The 17,990-nt window shown below is 44.5% G+C and overlaps 1 protein-coding gene across 4 annotated transcripts in view; it reads right to left on the bottom strand.

The window, feature by feature from the left end:
• The window catches only part of LOC146867949 (uncharacterized), a 507,623-nt gene that overhangs the window by 281,892 nt on the left and 207,741 nt on the right, over positions 1 to 17,990 (bottom strand). Inside the window, exon 3 of one of the 4 annotated variants that reach the window (XR_014962392.1) lies at positions 419 to 2,339. The exons of the other annotated variants lie outside the window; for them this stretch is intronic. The gene's annotated coding sequence lies outside the window, so the exon portion shown is untranslated. Of the gene's footprint in view, positions 1 to 418; positions 2,340 to 17,990 lie in introns of those variants that run through there. 4 annotated transcript variants of the gene reach the window in all.

The raw sequence follows: 17,990 nt of genomic DNA on the forward strand, positions 1-17,990 counted from the left end.
ATGGTTAGGCTCAGTATTGTAGGGAATATATGATGGTAATTTTTAAACCTTTCAAGGAAGATATATGTCTCCACATTGAAAATAATTCCCCATATTTTCAAGTAATTGATAGAATAAAAATCTGTGAAGAGACGTGCAAAAAGAAAGAGAGAAAAGCATAATTTTCTTCATAAGTCCAGTATCTGTTCTATTATTGGTTCCAAATTTTTAAAAGTATATTACATGAAAATAACATTAATGTCTGTCAGTGCAGACACGATCTGTATTAAAATAGCCAAAGATTGCCACAGAATGAGCAAATCTCATTAAGATAAGGCTGTTGTAAGGAGACCTCAGCTAGGCCTACTAGTGCAAGGGGTTCGCCCTATTCTGCACAGAGTCCTCAGACAATTAGAAGAAGTTGGCACAGAAACTGGAATAGAAAATACAAAGTTTAATAAACCTTCATGAAGTGGAACCACATTCACCCAGAACCCTGTGGTGCTGAATGAAGGTAGCACACGGAGTAGAAGAACCATGGGTCTTTTATACCCACACAGGGGCTCAAAAAGAGGGCGGTACAAGTATACATGAGAAGAGTTACATACATAGATGGTCATACAGAAATGCACAGTCAACAGTAAAGGAGGAGCTAGCAGTTGCTGACTCTGGTAGAAACAACCTGATAGTTACAGACTAAAAACAGATGTATGGACAGTTAGATTCTTCTGCGCAGGCGCAGAGTAGCAGAGTCTAAGTATAGCCAGTCCTTTAAACAGAGCACAAGGGAAAACAAAATGGCTGCCAGAAATACAAAATGGATTCCACAAAATGTACAGGATAGCCTCTAAATACCAGATGGATTCTGCTAACGCTAATTTAATCGCAGCCAATTTACGACAGACGACCCTTTTAGCGTTAGCTGAAGACATCTCCCATAATCCAGTAGGAAAACGAAAAATATGCATATTAATTTTTAAATACATTTTTTTTTCTTCATTTTTCATAAATGTATCAATATCCTAATTCATTGCTAGGTGGGCATTTCTCATTCTAAATATTGTTAAGCGGGTATGTATAAGGTATAAGCAGAAGTACAAAGGGAACAGAGAATTGGGTCATACAGATAGCAGGAGAGAGTAATTACTATTATCAGAAACAGAACTATTAGCTTTCTAGTCCTAAGCAAAACCTAGAACCATCCAGTAAAAACATTTTCAAGGCTCCTATGCATTTCAGTTACCATCAATTTCAATATCAAAGTATCCAACAGTACATATCTAATAAAAACATTTTCGCTAAACTTTTCCAGTGTTTCCTTTATGAGGGTTAGAGTATCTATTATTATTAAAGAAATGCAACATCTCTCTACTGCTCCCATGAACTTTTCTCTCATAGAATAAACATTTTTCCTAATACAATTATGAAAGCAGTCAGACATATTATTACAAAAATGATCCTGGATCCAGAGGACCAGGAGGACTACACAGGACCATGAGAATTAGGACGAAGTGCTGCAAAGGGTTGCTCCTCCTCAAAAATGGGACGACCAATGGGGTACATTTCCAACAAAAAAAGAAAAAGAAGTCCTTGGGAAATTAAAGCCGCTGTACAACCAACCAGAGGGGAGTCTTCTCCCTGTGTCCGTTTGAGCCTCACAGGCAGGCTCTTGTTGTTCCCACGGTGGAGCTGCACAACTTGCAACTCGGGAATCATGGCCTAGTTTCAAGGGAAAAGTTTCTTCTTTCAGGATAGGGCAATCACCCACCAGGGCAAATGCTCTCAGCGATCCTGTCCAGTGTCTCAGGCAGTGCACCAGTTTTCTTCATTTCAATCCAACAGGCACCAGAGACACAGCACCTGTACCCTGAACTCAAGTCCTTCCCTAACTCCTGTATTGCTCTGCTGGCACACTGCTCTTTCGTTGGGGCCATAGATTGCATTCAGCGTGGCTAGGTATCTCTTGACCAACAAAGGTGAAAACTTTACAGCCACTTTAGGACCAGGATTCAGAGGCCTGATGCTAGGATCTCTGAAGCAACCCTTGTTTCAAAGGGGGTTACCTCAAGCAAAAACTTTCTTGCCTTCCTGGTCGGTCTGTGACTCTCAGCTGGGCATCAAAAACTTGATCCACGATTTCTCCTTTCTGATTTGTGACCCCGTCTTTCGCCCAAGACAGTAGCAGGGGTACACACTTCACATCCCAGTGCTTCCGGCCTTCTACCTTCACTGAGGTCCTGGTTGCCAGCAATGCCTGTGCTGGTTACCTTCACTTTGACTTCAAGCTGGACTGGTGCTGACTCCTCAAGCTGGATCTGATGTCCGCGCCCCTCTGTCAATGGTTGTAAAGCAGCAAATATCTATTGGTGGACAGAACAAAAGGTCTTTAGACAAGGCACAGAAATAATCTATCAACAGAGAGGATAGTCTCAGAATACTTCCTAGTCCAGGGATGCCCCATATATTAACAAGGCACCCTGGAACCACTTTCATCTATGTGAGAGTAAATAAAACAACAGCCTGGACCTATTGGCAAGTATAAAAGGAACTCTTTGGTGAACTGACAAGAGTAATACGTCACCCAATCCCAAGCAGTCAAGGAAGTCTGTGTTCATTTACCAATTTCTGAGGAAAAGAGAAAAACAATACAGACATACTCCAAATCCTTGCATCTGTATATTCATATATTAATCATCTAAAGACCCTCAAGAAAAAAGGAAATGTTCTACACTTTTACTCATAGACTTTGCATTACTTGTACAGGACTGCAGACACTTCTAAAATGATTTCTCTTAATAAAAGCACCTACATTGTATACTTAGGACCATGCTCTCATGTTATAGGAGCAACAGGAAAATCTAACACTGCTAATTTAACAAGGATTCCTATTACATAAAGAACTAAAAACTTCAACATAATGGGTACATGTTCTCCAGCGGAACATCTTGTGACTAACAGACTCCTATAAAACAATATTTTCCTCAAAAATGTTTGCTAAGGATCGCATGGGCATCTTCTCTGCATTCTATTTTTCACAATCCAAACTATGCAACATCAGCTCTAGTAAGGACTGTCAGTTTATTTACACAGACTAGCTAATAAAAACTAGCAATGCCCTTGAAAAAACTGTATGTAGCATGAGAATAACAAACAATAGTGGTGTTATCACCTGAGAATTTTAGAATAAAAACTACCCACAGCTAGTTCCCCTTAAAGATCAAATAAGGAAACAGCAATCTAGACTACTCATCCTTTCATAATTTCATCAGAGAGGGTGGGTAGTAACATAGCAAAATATATTTATTCATTTTATTAATGCTAATAATGTTTAAAACAGTATTACTGAATAGCCAATTAAATGTCTCATGGCTATTTCACAGACAGTTTAGACAAGCTTAAAAGAAATTGAGAAAAAGAGAGAGAAAACATATATTTGCCTACCCTTAATTTGTAGAGGAGCTAGCCTCCTCTCCCCAGTTTTGACAGTAGGAAACCTGTAACAGGTTTCATTCTGTCAACACTATCAACCCCAATTTGTAGCAACTGGGCATAAACAAACTCTGTATGGCCTAGGGCCCCACTGCATGACCCGACTTTTCCAATGGCATAAACCGACTAGATTGCTGAGGTCAGCTGATCAGGGTCTGGTAGTTGTCCCCAGAGTCAGGAAAGCTCGTTGGGGAGGTAGGAGCTTTTCCCTAGGTGCAGCAAAGGCTTGGAACGCACTGCCGCTGAACCTCAGACAATTGCCGGACCTCCTTTCCTTTAGGAGAGCGTTGAAGACATGGCTCTTCACACATTAATCCCTCCGCCCATACACACTATTGACAATCAGCGCCAGGACACCTCCGGGTAACAGTGCGCTTTATAAATGTGAAAAATAAATAAATAAATAGCACATTTCAGCTAGCTAAAGAACATATTCCTTTAGCAAATGTACAAGTGTAACACGAGGGCACATGAATTCAAACTAAATCCCATTGCTGCCTTAATTCAGCCCTAAAAGCATTAGTGCTATATATATGGCAGAGCCATTGTCTTTTAAAAGAGGTCACATATACCATTATACTATGTTCATTGAGTGCACAAAAACTTGCTTTTGCCAAAACAAAAAAAAGGTAAGCAAAACCTCTTTCTTTCCCTGCCCTGCCATTTCGTCTTTCAAATGTCGAAATGTCAAGACACATATTGCGCTGAGCCCTGCCAGGCTTCTAAATGTAGGAGTTCGGCCTTTAACCTATGCAGCTGTCCCATCGTCCATGCAAGGTTTTCATGCGGTGCTCCCAAGTCAAAGTGACCCTAGAGACCGAAGGCTGAACAACAAACCCACTCCAATCCTGTCTACCAGCAATTCAGAGGTAAGCTTAATAAATTCTGCCAATTTTTGTACATATTTATAATTGTAAGCAGTGTGCCGAGTGCTTGTCTAGCAGTATAGAGGTCAGCTATTCATTCTATGCTTACATATGTGCATTTACTGTAGCCTAAGGCAGTTTAAAAGCTGATCTGACTGGAGAAACCTCATTTAAATAGTGAATTTTACTCAATTTCGACTTTGATGTTTAGGGCACTTAAAAATGAATATCCTACAATGTTTTTGCATAATAGTCATCCCCAGAATGTCCTCTACATATCCCAGAGATGTGACATCAGAAATGTATAATGTATACCCTTATAAAAATGAGTTTTGTACGCCTGGGTAAAGTGACATTTCACATGTAAGTGACCCCCTATTGCTGTATAGCATGGCTTAAATTCAGTTTGGAGGCTAGGAGGTCACAGTATCATTATTAGGCATTATAAATATTAAAAAACGAATTTAATGCACCTATTTGAAATAACATTTTTTATATAATCAAAATATATATTTTTTTTTTAATAAATCAAATCATTTTGATGAGTCTACATATGAAAAGCGAGCTGCATCCCTTGCCTATCATATTTAAACACAGTCATTCACAGCCCTAAGAACAGAAACTTAACTTGAAAGTCTGCGCCACTTATAAAAGACAGTCATTATTATTTAATATCAAAAACCACTCTTATCCTTATTTAAAAAGGCATTGAGAAAATAAATCCCTACTGTCAATCTGTCCTCTGTTTATCAAAAATAATGAAACTATATTTCTAACTTTTAAAACAGCAGTCTGAAATGCCGCATTTTACGCCGTGTTTGACTTCAGCTGTTCTCTGTGGCCGGAGTCCGAAATAGAAATAGTCTTGCTGACACAGCTGTTTGACACGTAAAGGCGTCGAATGCACGAATGCACACGCCTTTCAAGTCAACCTTTCAAGCCAACACAAATCTGTCGTGCTGTATAATGTGAATGCCTTTTAATACCTAATAAAGAAGGATAAATGCTGTGACATTTTGTATCTTAATTTAATCTATTGTAAAACACACAATTTCGTTGTTTGAGGCCTTTTATCCCCATATAAAGATGGGACACCCCCGCGCCGCACGGCCACCAGCTGCTGCGTGTGCCCCTTGCCTCGCTGCTGCCTCGTTTTTGCCTCGTTCGCCGGCTGCCGCCGCTGCGAGCACTTTTTCCCCTTGTTTTGGTTGTTTTGTCAGGTATTTGTGCTTGTCTCACTGATCTGTTGTTTTCTCTGCTTTTCCCCGTTTTTGTCGCTATTTTGTGCCTGTTCAGTATTGTATCGTGTGTACCCTCCTTCCTGGTTGTCCGCCTACCGCTCCGCCCCCCGCCCTCCCTTCCCGCCACCGCCGCTTGTCCCCGCCCCTTTTTCTTCTGTAACCCTCCCCGCTCCCGCCTCCCAGCTGCCCCGCCCACCCGCGCACTTGGCCTTAAATGGCGACCGTGCGACGCAGGTGAGTGTGACCCACTTGTGGGACACCCCCGCGCCGCACGGCCACCAGCTGCTGCGTGTGCCCCTTGCCTCGCTGCTGCCTCGTTTTTGCCTCGTTCGCCGGCTGCCGCCGCTGCGAGCACTTTTTCCCCTTGTTTTGGTTGTTTTGTCAGGTATTTGTGCTTGTCTCACTGATCTGTTGTTTTCTCTGCTTTTCCCCGTTTTTGTCGCTATTTTGTGCCTGTTCAGTATTGTATCGTGTGTACCCTCCTTCCTGGTTGTCCGCCTACCGCTCCGCCCCCCGCCCTCCCTTCCCGCCACCGCCGCTTGTCCCCGCCCCTTTTTCTTCTGTAACCCTCCCCGCTCCCGCCTCCCAGCTGCCCCGCCCACCCGCGCACTTGGCCTTAAATGGCGACCGTGCGACGCAGGTGAGTGTGACCCACTTGTGGGACACCCCCGCGCCGCACGGCCACCAGCTGCTGCGTGTGCCCCTTGCCTCGCTGCTGCCTCGTTTTTGCCTCGTTCGCCGGCTGCCGCCGCTGCGAGCACTTTTTCCCCTTGTTTTGGTTGTTTTGTCAGGTATTTGTGCTTGTCTCACTGATCTGTTGTTTTCTCTGCTTTTCCCCGTTTTTGTCGCTATTTTGTGCCTGTTCAGTATTGTATCGTGTGTACCCTCCTTCCTGGTTGTCCGCCTACCGCTCCGCCCCCCGCCCTCCCTTCCCGCCACCGCCGCTTGTCCCCGCCCCTTTTTCTTCTGTAACCCTCCCCGCTCCCGCCTCCCAGCTGCCCCGCCCACCCGCGCACTTCGCCTTAAATGGCGACCGTGCGAACGCGCAGCGGTCACGCGCAGCGGGCGCGCCGATTGTGCGCCGAAGGCGCGCCAAAGGTAAGCCCGTCTGCGCCCGTCCGCGCCTGGACCGCGCCCAGTGCCAGGACCCCTGGCCCCCGTAGAGCCCGACCGACCCGCCTGACGTACTCAGCCGCCACCCTCACCGCTCTCAACACCGGCAGACACCCAGAATGCCACCAAGCCACTCCAAGACGCACCCACGGACCATTCAGCTGCCACGCCTGCAAGTTCTCCTGCAGCCGGACCAGCCCCGCACCAGCACCCGCCAAGTCGAACTCCAGCAGCACCCACCTCAAGTGCATCCTCCTCAACACCCGCTCCGTCCACAGACACGCCATCGAACTCTGGAACCTCCTCGACACCACAGCCCCAGACGTTGCCTTCCTCACGGAGACCTGGATGAACGCCTCCTCAGCTCCCGACATCGCCATCGCCATCCCAGAGGGCTACAAGATCGTCCGGAGGGACCGAAACGCCAACCAGATGGGAGGAGGCATCGCCATCATCCACAGGAACACCATCCGCCTCACGACCAGCACCGACAACACCCTGACCAGCGCCGAACACCTGCATTTCCAGATCCACACCAACCCGAACACCACCCTCAGAGGCACCCTGATCTACCGACCCCCTGGACCACGCACGCAATTCAGCGACGACATCGCCGACTTCGTCAGCCCGCACGCCCTCCCCTCCGCTGACTACATCCTCCTGGGAGACCTCAACTTCCATCTGGAGAACAACAACGACCACAACACCAGCACCCTGCTCGACAACCTCGCCAACCTGGGACTCAAGCAACTGGTGTCCACCCCCACCCACCTCGCCGGACACACACTCGACGCCGTCTTCTCATCCAGCACAGACATCGACTTCAGCCACGCCACAGAGCTTCAATGGACGGACCACAGCTGCGTCCACTTCACCTTCAAGAGAACAACGACCCACCAACACCAGCAACACACCGCCCGCAGAAGCTGGAACAAGATCACAGCAGACCAGCTCGCCACCTCCCTGAGCCAACACCCTCCTGCCAGCTCAGCGAACCCCAGCCAGGCCGCCGATAACATCACGAAGTGGATCAGCAACTGCGCGGACGAACTCGCCCCGCTGAGGACCCCGCCTAGCAGACCCGGCAGCAAGAAGGCCCCATGGTTCACCGACGAACTCAAGAGCTCCAAGAAGAACTGCCGAGCCCTCGAGAAAGTCTGGAAAAGGGATCTGACACCGGACAACAGGACCTCCTACAAACTTGCCACCCGGAAACACCACCAGCTGATCCGCGCCGCCAAGAGAACAGCATTCAAGGACCGGTTGGGCAACAACGCACACAACAGCAAGGAACTCTTCAACATCGTGAAAGAGCTTTCCAACCCCAACGCGGGAAACAACGACATCACCCCTTCGCAAGACCTCTGCAACTCCCTGGCTTCATACTTCCACAACAAGATCGCGGACATACACAGCAGTTTCAACAACCAACCAACGCACACCACGACCGACCAGCCAGCCCCCCCCACCACCACCCTCCACGCCTGGACCCCGATCAGCACAGAAGACACCATCCGCACGATGAACTCCATCCACTCCGGATCACCAACCGACCCCTGCCCCCACCACATCTTCAACAAGGCCGACGCTGTCATCGCACCCCACCTGCGAGACATCATCAACACATCCTTCGACACCGCCATCTTCCCCGAGAGCTGGAAACACGCCGAACTCAGCGCTCTACTCAAGAAACCAACAGCGGACCCCACCGACCTCAAGAATTACCGCCCCATCTCGCTTCTCCCGTTTCCAGCCAAAGTCATCGAGAAGACCGTCAACAAGCAGATGGCCGCCTTCCTCGAGACGAACGGATCCCTCGACCCCTCACAGTCCGGCTTCCGAGCCAAACACAGCACCGAGACCGCCCTCATCGCCGCCACCGATGACATCCGAGCCCTGATGGACAATGGAGAAACAGCGGCCCTCATCCTCCTAGACCTCTCCGCGGCATTCGACACGGTCTGCCACCGCACCCTAATACGGCGCCTCAGCAACATCGGAATCCAGGACAAGGCGCTGGAATGGATCATCTCCTTCCTCGACGGAAGAACACAGCGAGTCCGCCTACCACCTTACAAGTCAGAGGCCTCCGAAGTCATCTGCGGTGTCCCCCAAGGATCATCCCTGAGCCCCACCCTCTTCAACGTCTACATGAGCCCCCTCGCGGCCATCGTACGCAAACACCACCTCAGCATCATCTCCTACGCCGACGACACCCAGCTGATCCTCTCCCTGACCAACAACCCCGCCGCCGCCAGAGCCAACCTACACGAAGGGATGAAAGAGGTAGCCGAATGGATGACGACCAGCCGCCTGAAACTGAACTCGGACAAGACGGAGGTCCTCATCCTGGGCTCCTCTCCCTCCGCCTGGGACGACTCCTGGTGGCCTCCCGCCCTGGGCACCGCACCCAAACCGACAGACCATGCACGTAACCTGGGCTTCATCCTGGACTCCTCCCTCTCCATGACCAGGCAAGTCAACAGCGTCTCCTCGGCGTGCTTCAACATCCTACGCATGCTACGGAAGATCTTCTGGTGGATCCCCACAGAGACCAGGAAGACCGTCACCCAGGCCCTCGTCACCAGCCGACTGGACTACGGCAACGCCCTCTACGCCGGGACCACCGCCAAGCTCCAGAAGAGACTCCAGCGGATCCAAAACGCCTCAGCCAGACTCATCCTCGACATCCCACGATCCAGCCACATCTCCGGACATCTGAGAGACCTTCACTGGCTCCCCATCAACAAGAGAATCACCTTCCGCCTCCTCACCCACGCACACAAAGCCCTACACGACCAAGGCCCGAGCTACCTCAACAACCGAGTCAACTTCTACGCTCCCAAACGCCACCTCCGATCAGCCAACCACGCCCTCGCCGCCGTCCCCCGCATCCGCAGAGCAACTACAGGAGGAAGGTCCTTCTCCTACCTGGCCGCCAAGACCTGGAACTCCCTCCCGTCCGACCTGCGCCTGACCCAAGACCACCTCTCCTTCAGGAAGAAGCTGAAGACCTGGCTGTTCGAGCAGTAGCGGCACCCCCCCCCCCCCCCCAGCGCCTTGAGACCCTACGGGTATGTAGCGCGCTTTACAAGTGTCACTGATTGATTGATTGATTGAAAAAGGAAACCTGATTTCCTTTAAGGAATCAAAGGCATACTTATACACTTCCAAGGAAACAGAACAGGATTTAGCTAGTGCGATATTAGAAAAATTCAGGTCACCTTTTTGCATGGGCTACAAATCATAATGGTTCCATAATATCCAATTTGGAAACATATGACCGACGGCTGCCTGTCTATAAGAGAAGGGCAGCCATGGCTAACCACAGGTGACACATATTTTAGTCTTGCATAATTGTTTTTTTTTTTGTATTCATCTCCAATACCAATTAGACATACACTGATAACGTGTTGTCTGCCATTTTGACAGCATGATAATGATAATTAGGGGTGGGCGGAATTTGCATAATCGCGTTACGCAAATCTCCGCGAAACGGTAAAAAATCTCCGCGAACATGCAGAAATTCCGCGAACACGCGGAATTGCTTGTTCGCGTTACTTTTTTCCTGTTCGCGATCGCTGTTTGCGTGCTCGGGGTGAAATATCTCGCGAACACGCATTTGAGAACGCGAACAAGCAAAAAATTTCGCGAAGTTGCGGAACGTAGATTTTTTTGCAATTTCGCGTTCTCCGCGGAACGCGAAATTACCCAAATTTCGCAAATTCCGCGAACGGAACGGAATTTACCGCCCAGGCCTAATGATAATATCATATCTGTGGAATTTAGTAATTTTGAACAAGTTCCAACCAACTGCTGCGCAAAGATAGACGTCGTCACAACCATCTCTAAACTGCAATAATTCTCCCTATGGAAAAATTAATTTTGATATACAATTTCTTTTCAGGGGTCATAATTTTATTTTCTAGTCTCAGATTAGCAGGTTCAGCTTAAATTAGAACCTACAACCATCTGGACCCAGAACATTGGCTCACTGAACCACCAAGAACACAAAGCTGCATAGGAACAATTTGCAAATTCGAAATACCCACAATTTTCTCAAGCTAAACTTTTAACCGGTCCCTAATTACTTTTCATTAATACTTTTGTACATTAAGGGTGTCATCAAATCACAGGGGTTGCTCTTTCTCTAGCTACACCCCTCTCAATTTCCATTTGCGACTCATTGATGGTGATGAGACCAAATTAAACTTACTCCTTAACAATTTCACTTCTCAGAATTCTTTCACATATTCACAGTCATTCAATCACACGCTATTTCCAGTGCTAGCAACATCCAAAACACAATTTACCAAACCACAACATTTAAACACACATTTAACCCACAGATCAACACTTAAGACAGAAACAAAAGACAGCCCACAGACTGTACTTAAACCAAACCATTTGTAAATACTAGTTGCATGTCATATTCACTAGATTTGGCTGGCAGAACACCAGGAAAACGCTCTGCATCTCACCACTTATGAATGTTACTAAGTGCACAGACCAGGATCCTTTCTATGTACATATTTAGTTCCTCGTGGTACTAGTCACCAAAGAAGAAATACTTTTATATACCTAAACCTAGTTAAGTATCCCCTCTAGGGGAGCCGGCTAATTATATACAAAAGAAATGGTACATCCAAGAAAGCAACATATTCATTCATTCACGCACTTTTTTCTCCCACATTCGTACACAATCAAACATCTCTTGCCTAGTCTTTCGCTTAAACATACATTGTTCCACATACTCAATCTTTCGTAAATCAAATGACCCATACATAGGCCAACGCAACTCAGGATCCTTACGAGTGTATTTATTCCATAATGCGCTGTACATTATAGAAGAAAGACCCTATTAGGCGTCCCCTCCGGGGGGGGGCGGTTGTGCTGCATCTTACTCTCAAATTGGTACCACTACGAGAGCTACACCTCCTATGAAGTGTGCTAAAAACAGGCATGCCAAAAATAGTGCAGAATATGCAGTATTATAATCAAAGTAGCACTTAGGGTACCTTTAGTACGATGTGCCGTTCAAATCAATTCAGATAGAGAAAATTCTCCTCATTACCTGCCTATATAGGTTGCAACCTAGATATCATAATAAACCAAGTTGGCCAACAACATTTCTCCAAATCAAAAAACCAACAGCAAGTGCCACAGACACTTACCAATCACTTGGTGTCCAGGTTCCAACTGCCAAGTTCTAAAATCAACCAATTGGTCACTGCACGGCGAATCAACAGAAGAGATCTCAGTCGAGGACCGGCGCCACCTGGATGGTCAGATCAGAAGGATTGGAAAAACGCCGTGGTTGCCAAGACTCGGGTCTTATCGGGCAGCGATCGCGTCCAGAGCGAGATTCCAATCCTTCGTTGCGACCAATCCTTTGGGCATCCGAGTCACCAATGAGCCCCACGTTGGGCCGCCAATTTGTTGTAAGGAGACCTCAGCTAGGCCTCCCAGTGCAAGGGGTTCGCCCTTCTCTGCACAGAGTCCTCAGACAATTAGAAGAAGTTGGCAGAGAAACTGGAATAGAAAATACAAAGTTTAATAAACCTTCATGAAGTGGAACCACATTCACCCAGCACCCTGTGGTGCTGAATGAAGGTAGCACACAGAGTAGAAGAACCATGGGTCTTTTATACCCACACAGGGGCTCAAAAAGAGGGCGGTACAAGTATACATGAGAAGAGTTACATACATAGATGGTCATACAGAAATGCACATTCAACAGTAAAGGAGGAGCTAGCAGTTGCTGACTCTGGTAGAAACAACCTGATAGTTACAGACTAAAAACATGTGTATGGACAGTTAGATTCTTCTGCGCAGGCGCAGAGTAGCAGAGTCTAAGTATAGCCAGTCCTTTAAACAGAGCACAAGGGAAAACAAAATGGCTGCCAGAAATACAAAATGGATTCCACAAAATGTACAGGATAGCCTCTAAATACCAGATGGATTCTGCTAACGCTAATTTAATCGCAGCCAATTTACCACAAGGCTAAAAGAGCTCATCACTATGGGCGCACTATTATTGGTCACATTAGTACTTAATCCCAGAGTGACAAAAGTCTGTTTTAAATTAAAGCTTATTTTGAGTTATAGTTGACCAGAAGCTCATTGAAATATGTAATTCAAGAGAGAGTCGTCAAGGTATTTGAGTTAGATGAAAAAAGGCACCTTTAAATATAGTCTCATCCTACTCTTTTACAAAGAGGATTTGTATGAAAGAGAACTTACTGAGGTATTCAACAGCGAAGCTCAGGCTATGATAGAAGAAATATTGTCACAATTAGGAAAAATTAAAGCGTAATACATTTATGAATATAACGAGAAAGCTATAACTTGAAAGTTAGGGAGAGAAGAAAAAGCTCCTGATGTTAGTAACTGGTATTATAATTGCGAAATGATGTAAATATAGAAGCTGCACATTTTCTCCCAATTGCCGTCCCACTCATTCTATTGACCTAAAAGTGTTAGCGAGTTATATTTATATATATGTCGATTTCTAGAGAGCAAAAGCATAGTAGAGCAAACAAGGCCCATGTCAAGTATAGTGAGATATTGATACATCCTATGCACGACGCATTAAGTCATGCCCCAAAAAATAAGGTATCATAAAGTTCGATACCGACTAAAGTTACGATTAGAGGCATTTTGATGTATTCCCTCAATCGTAAGCACTAACCTGTCATTTGCAAGTTGCGTCATTAAGCAGAGCCGTTCCGAAAAGTTAGTAGATCTAAGTTGTGGCGCTTGGTGCCTCATTCATACTAGGTCCCCTCCACTAGCGCCGGCATTACGATTCGTGATTTGCAACTTCCGCTTTTTCTTCACTAACATGGAAGATGGACTAATGCGTACAACTTCAGCCTTTTCTATACGGCCAACGGCGGCCATTACTAAATAGTGTTTATTTCAGAGTTTTGTATAGAAGTAAGCATCTACATCTGAGGCTTTATCGGATGTTGGGCAAATTAGAAGTGAAAGAACAGAAGCTAGTAAAATTAGAAATGAATAAACAGAAGTTAGTAAAAAGACCATATGCGTTGGTGTTATTAGATGAAGAAAAAAAATTTGAATTAGAAAATGAGAGTTTGTATGTTCTTATTACATTCAGTCTAATGATCGGTGCCATGAATATTTCTTTAAACTTTTTTTATGGATTTATAAAACATTTGGATACCATCAGCTTATATATCACAGAGCAATAAGGTAATGTCACAGTGAATGCCACAATTATCATAAATCACAGCTATAGCATATATTGTTGTTTTTCTAAGTATCTCTCTAACATGTAGTTCTCACTGCATGTGACATTGTATGGAAAGGCCATATAAATCAATGAACATACACCATCAGTTATCTGAAGTCCTAAAGCATGATGTGTTTACCAGTACATATAATGATATACAATTTAGCATATATTGTAATATACATGTAATATTGCTTTGTTATATAATATTCACATTAATCAAAAGATGCCTGCATCTATATGTTACATTTTTTTCTAGTTGTTTTGCAGTTTAGGGAAAGATGTTACCCATTATTAACTATACATGATCTGTGCAGGAAATCAGGTGTCACAAAAACCACATCTATTCTTTCAGGAAAATGTGTAATTCCCTATCGATATTAATTTCTCTTTCTACTGCACGGAGACGGATAATCCATTGTGCTTCAGATTTTCTAAGCCTGAGAGTTCTGTCACCTCCTCTGGCATCAATTTGAATCTCAACGATGCCATGGAAGGTCAGACCTTTTAGGGTTCTATTCGGTTTCAAAAGGGGACGAGAAACAACTACAACAAACCCATTTCAAAAAAACAAGGCGGGGTAGACGCTGTAGGCATTCAAAGAGAGGGTGCAACCAACACCAGATCGTCATCACGGGGTGCGAAGATCTGAGTGCCCGTACAAATGCTGAACTCTGCGACAGTCTAACCTGTAACTCTACATTATCTGATGCTGTGAATATTGTTAATCTGTCCTCTATACAATTGTCATCGCAAGATAAAAATGTTCTGACTACGGGCTTACATTTTTGTCCAACAGCTCAGCCTGACTTTGTTAAACTCCATATTGATTTATTCAAATTTGTGCGTCAAATGAAATTAAAAAAGTTCTTTGATGAGAATCCATTGCCTGTGACTACTTGTTCTATTCCTAGATCAGTATGCCATAGAACAATAAGAGATGTTCATGATGTACATGTATTGTTATCAATAGATGACCCATCACATACTCTCATAGATACCTTTGCTGAGTTTAACATCCCTACAAATATGGACATAGATAGTGGTCTAAGACCAAAATCTAGATTTACACCAACACTGCCCGCTGATAATTTGATTGATTCTTTCTACAAAGTAGTTAGTCATGAACTATACTGTTTTGAAGATAGACTAACTAGCATATCGACAAAACAGTCTTATAACATGACTAAAGCAGCATTTTCATCTCTAAAATGTTTATCTGACAATCCAGAAATTGTTATCAAGGAAGCAGATAAAGGGGGAAACATAGTCATCATGCATAATGATGACTATGTACAAGAAATAGACAGACAACTGAGAGAGGATATGGCATATACCAGACTCGCAAACAATCCTCTGACAGACATTACCAAACTTATTGAATCTAGGTTGTCACATTGGAAACAACAGTGCATGATCTCGGATGTAGAATATAAATATTTGTTTGTTTCAACACCTCGCGCACCCTGCATCTATGTACTCCCTAAGATTCATAAGCCGGGACATTTTCCTCCAGGGAGACCAATTATTTCCAGGATTGGGTCACCCACAGAACGCTTGCCTGAATATGTTGATATTTACTTATAACCAATAGTTCAAAACATGCCATCATACCTCAAAAATACTGGAGATCTACTCAACAAATTGGAGGACATTGAGTGGACACAGGAATTATCCTTTGCCACTCTTGGTGTCTGTTCTCTATATACTAGCATCCCCCAAGATCAGGGATTACAGGCACTCAAAGATACATTATATCAAAGAGATGCGACTTTGTTTGAACACAACGGAGAAGTTACTTGACTTTACGAAGATAGCTTTAGAGAACATTGTTTTCATTCACCAAGGCACGTGGTTTAAACAATCTATGGGTGTTGCCATGGGAGCAAAATCCTCCCCATCGTACGCTAATTTGTACATGGGTAGATTTGAGGCCAAACATCTATGGCTTCTGAGACCTCCGGAACTAACAGGACTTATAGTCTATTGGGCACAATACATAGACGACATTTTTATCATTTGGGCAGGTAGCGCCAATTAATTTGAGACTCTGACTGAATATCTTAACAATAACACCTATAATTTAAAATTCACATCCAATTACAGCAAAACCGAAATTGAATTTCTGGATGTTGTAATCTATGCCAAAGACAATAGAATCATGTCCCATCTATATAGGAAACCCACAGCATGCAATGCTCTTTTACATGCCTCCAGCACTCATCGTTCGACACAGGTCAATTCAATTCCTTTTGGAGAAATGACCAGACTTAGGAGAAACTGCTGTGAAGACAATATTTTTAATCAAGAGTTAACAAATCTTGAAACACGCTTCCTCAGTAGAGGATATTCTACATGTGTTCTCAAAGACTCGAGAAAGAGAATTTTACAGAAGACCAGACATTCCATATTAAAAAAAATGCAACACTACAAAAACAAGCATTTGAAATGCAATAGGTCTCGCATTACTAAAAGTTTGAGTTATTGGTGTTGCATAATTATTTGCAAAGCCAATAGCTCAAACTTTCAGTAATGCAAGACTTATTGCATTGCAAATGCTTTACCTTCGGTATAATCGCGGCACCCGCGCTTTACTTTTAATGTTATAAGTAAAGCACGGGTGCCGCGATTATACTAAAAGTAAAGAAATAGATTTTTTTCTATTCCTTTACTTTTGGTATAATCCCGGCACCCGCGCTTTACTTATAACATTAAAAGTAAAGCGCGGGTGCCGCGATTATACCAAATGTAAAGAAATAGAAAAAAAAATCTATTTCTTTACCTATGGTATAATCGCGGCACGCGTGCTTTACTTTTAATGTTATAAGTAAAGCGCAGGTGCCGCGATTATACCAAAAGCAAAGAAATAGATGTTTTTTTCTATTTCTTTACCTTTGGCATAATCGCGGCACCCGCGCTTTACTTATAACATCAAAAGTAAAGCGCAGGTGCCGCGCTTATATCAAAAGTAAAGAAAAACAAGTGGCGCGCGCGTCACGCCTGTGTTTGGGCACGATCATAGCTCCTCCCACGGCCTATTGATGTCTATTACGCGCTTGATGCAGCTAATAGACACCAATAGGCCATGGGAGGATCTATGCGCGCGCCTCAGGCCAATTGCGTGCAGTCTTTTAGAATAAGACGCACGCAAAGGCCAATGGGGGAGCTGAAAAGGAAACGCACACGCACAAGCGTGTGTGATTCCAGGGTCCATTTCTGAACCCCGGACAAAAGGACTCTTGCCTGCGCGAGCACTGCTGCGCAGTGCAACGCAGGTCGCAAGACCTAAAAAAGAAAGGCAGAGATAAGATCAGTCTTGTCACTAACTATAATGTACACAGTCATCAGATATATAAAATTGTGAGAAAACATTGGCATCTTCTACATCTAGATAGCACAATGAGGAAGTTTGTTTCACCAAATCCCAGTATAGTTTATAGAAGAGGCAAAACATTAAGAGACTTCCTATGTTCAAGCTATCTACCTCCTAAACCTACTGAAAAGACTTGGCTATCAAATAAACCGGACGGATTCTCTAAATGTGGACAATGTAACATGTGCCAGTTTGCTTGCAATAAATTGAAGGAATTTAAGTATAACACCAACATATTGTATCAGATTCGCCAATTCATTAATTGTAACACCAGATACGTCATTTACTGTATACGCTGCATATGTGGTCAAATCTACATCGGCAGTACAATACGACCGCTAAAGCAGAGAATCCAAGAACACATGAGGGCAATTAGAAATAACGACTCTAGTTGTCCCTTTGCGGTACACTTCAACTCTGAACATCAGAATAGAACCCTAACAGGTCTGACCTTCCATGGCATCGCTGAGATTCAAATCGATGCCAGAGGAGGTGACAGAACTCTAAGGCTTAGAAAATCTGAAGCAAAATGGATTATCCGTCTCCGTGCGGTAGAAAGAGGAATTAATATCGATAGGGAATTACACATTTTCCTGAAAGAATAGATGTGGTTTTTGTTTTTTGTGACACCTGATTTCCTGGACAGATTATGTATAGTTAATAATGGGTAA

Source organism: Triturus cristatus, chromosome 1_2 (assembly GCF_964204655.1).
Source record: "Triturus cristatus chromosome 1_2, aTriCri1.1, whole genome shotgun sequence".
In the NCBI taxonomy this organism is placed as follows: domain Eukaryota; kingdom Metazoa; phylum Chordata; class Amphibia; order Caudata; family Salamandridae; genus Triturus; species Triturus cristatus.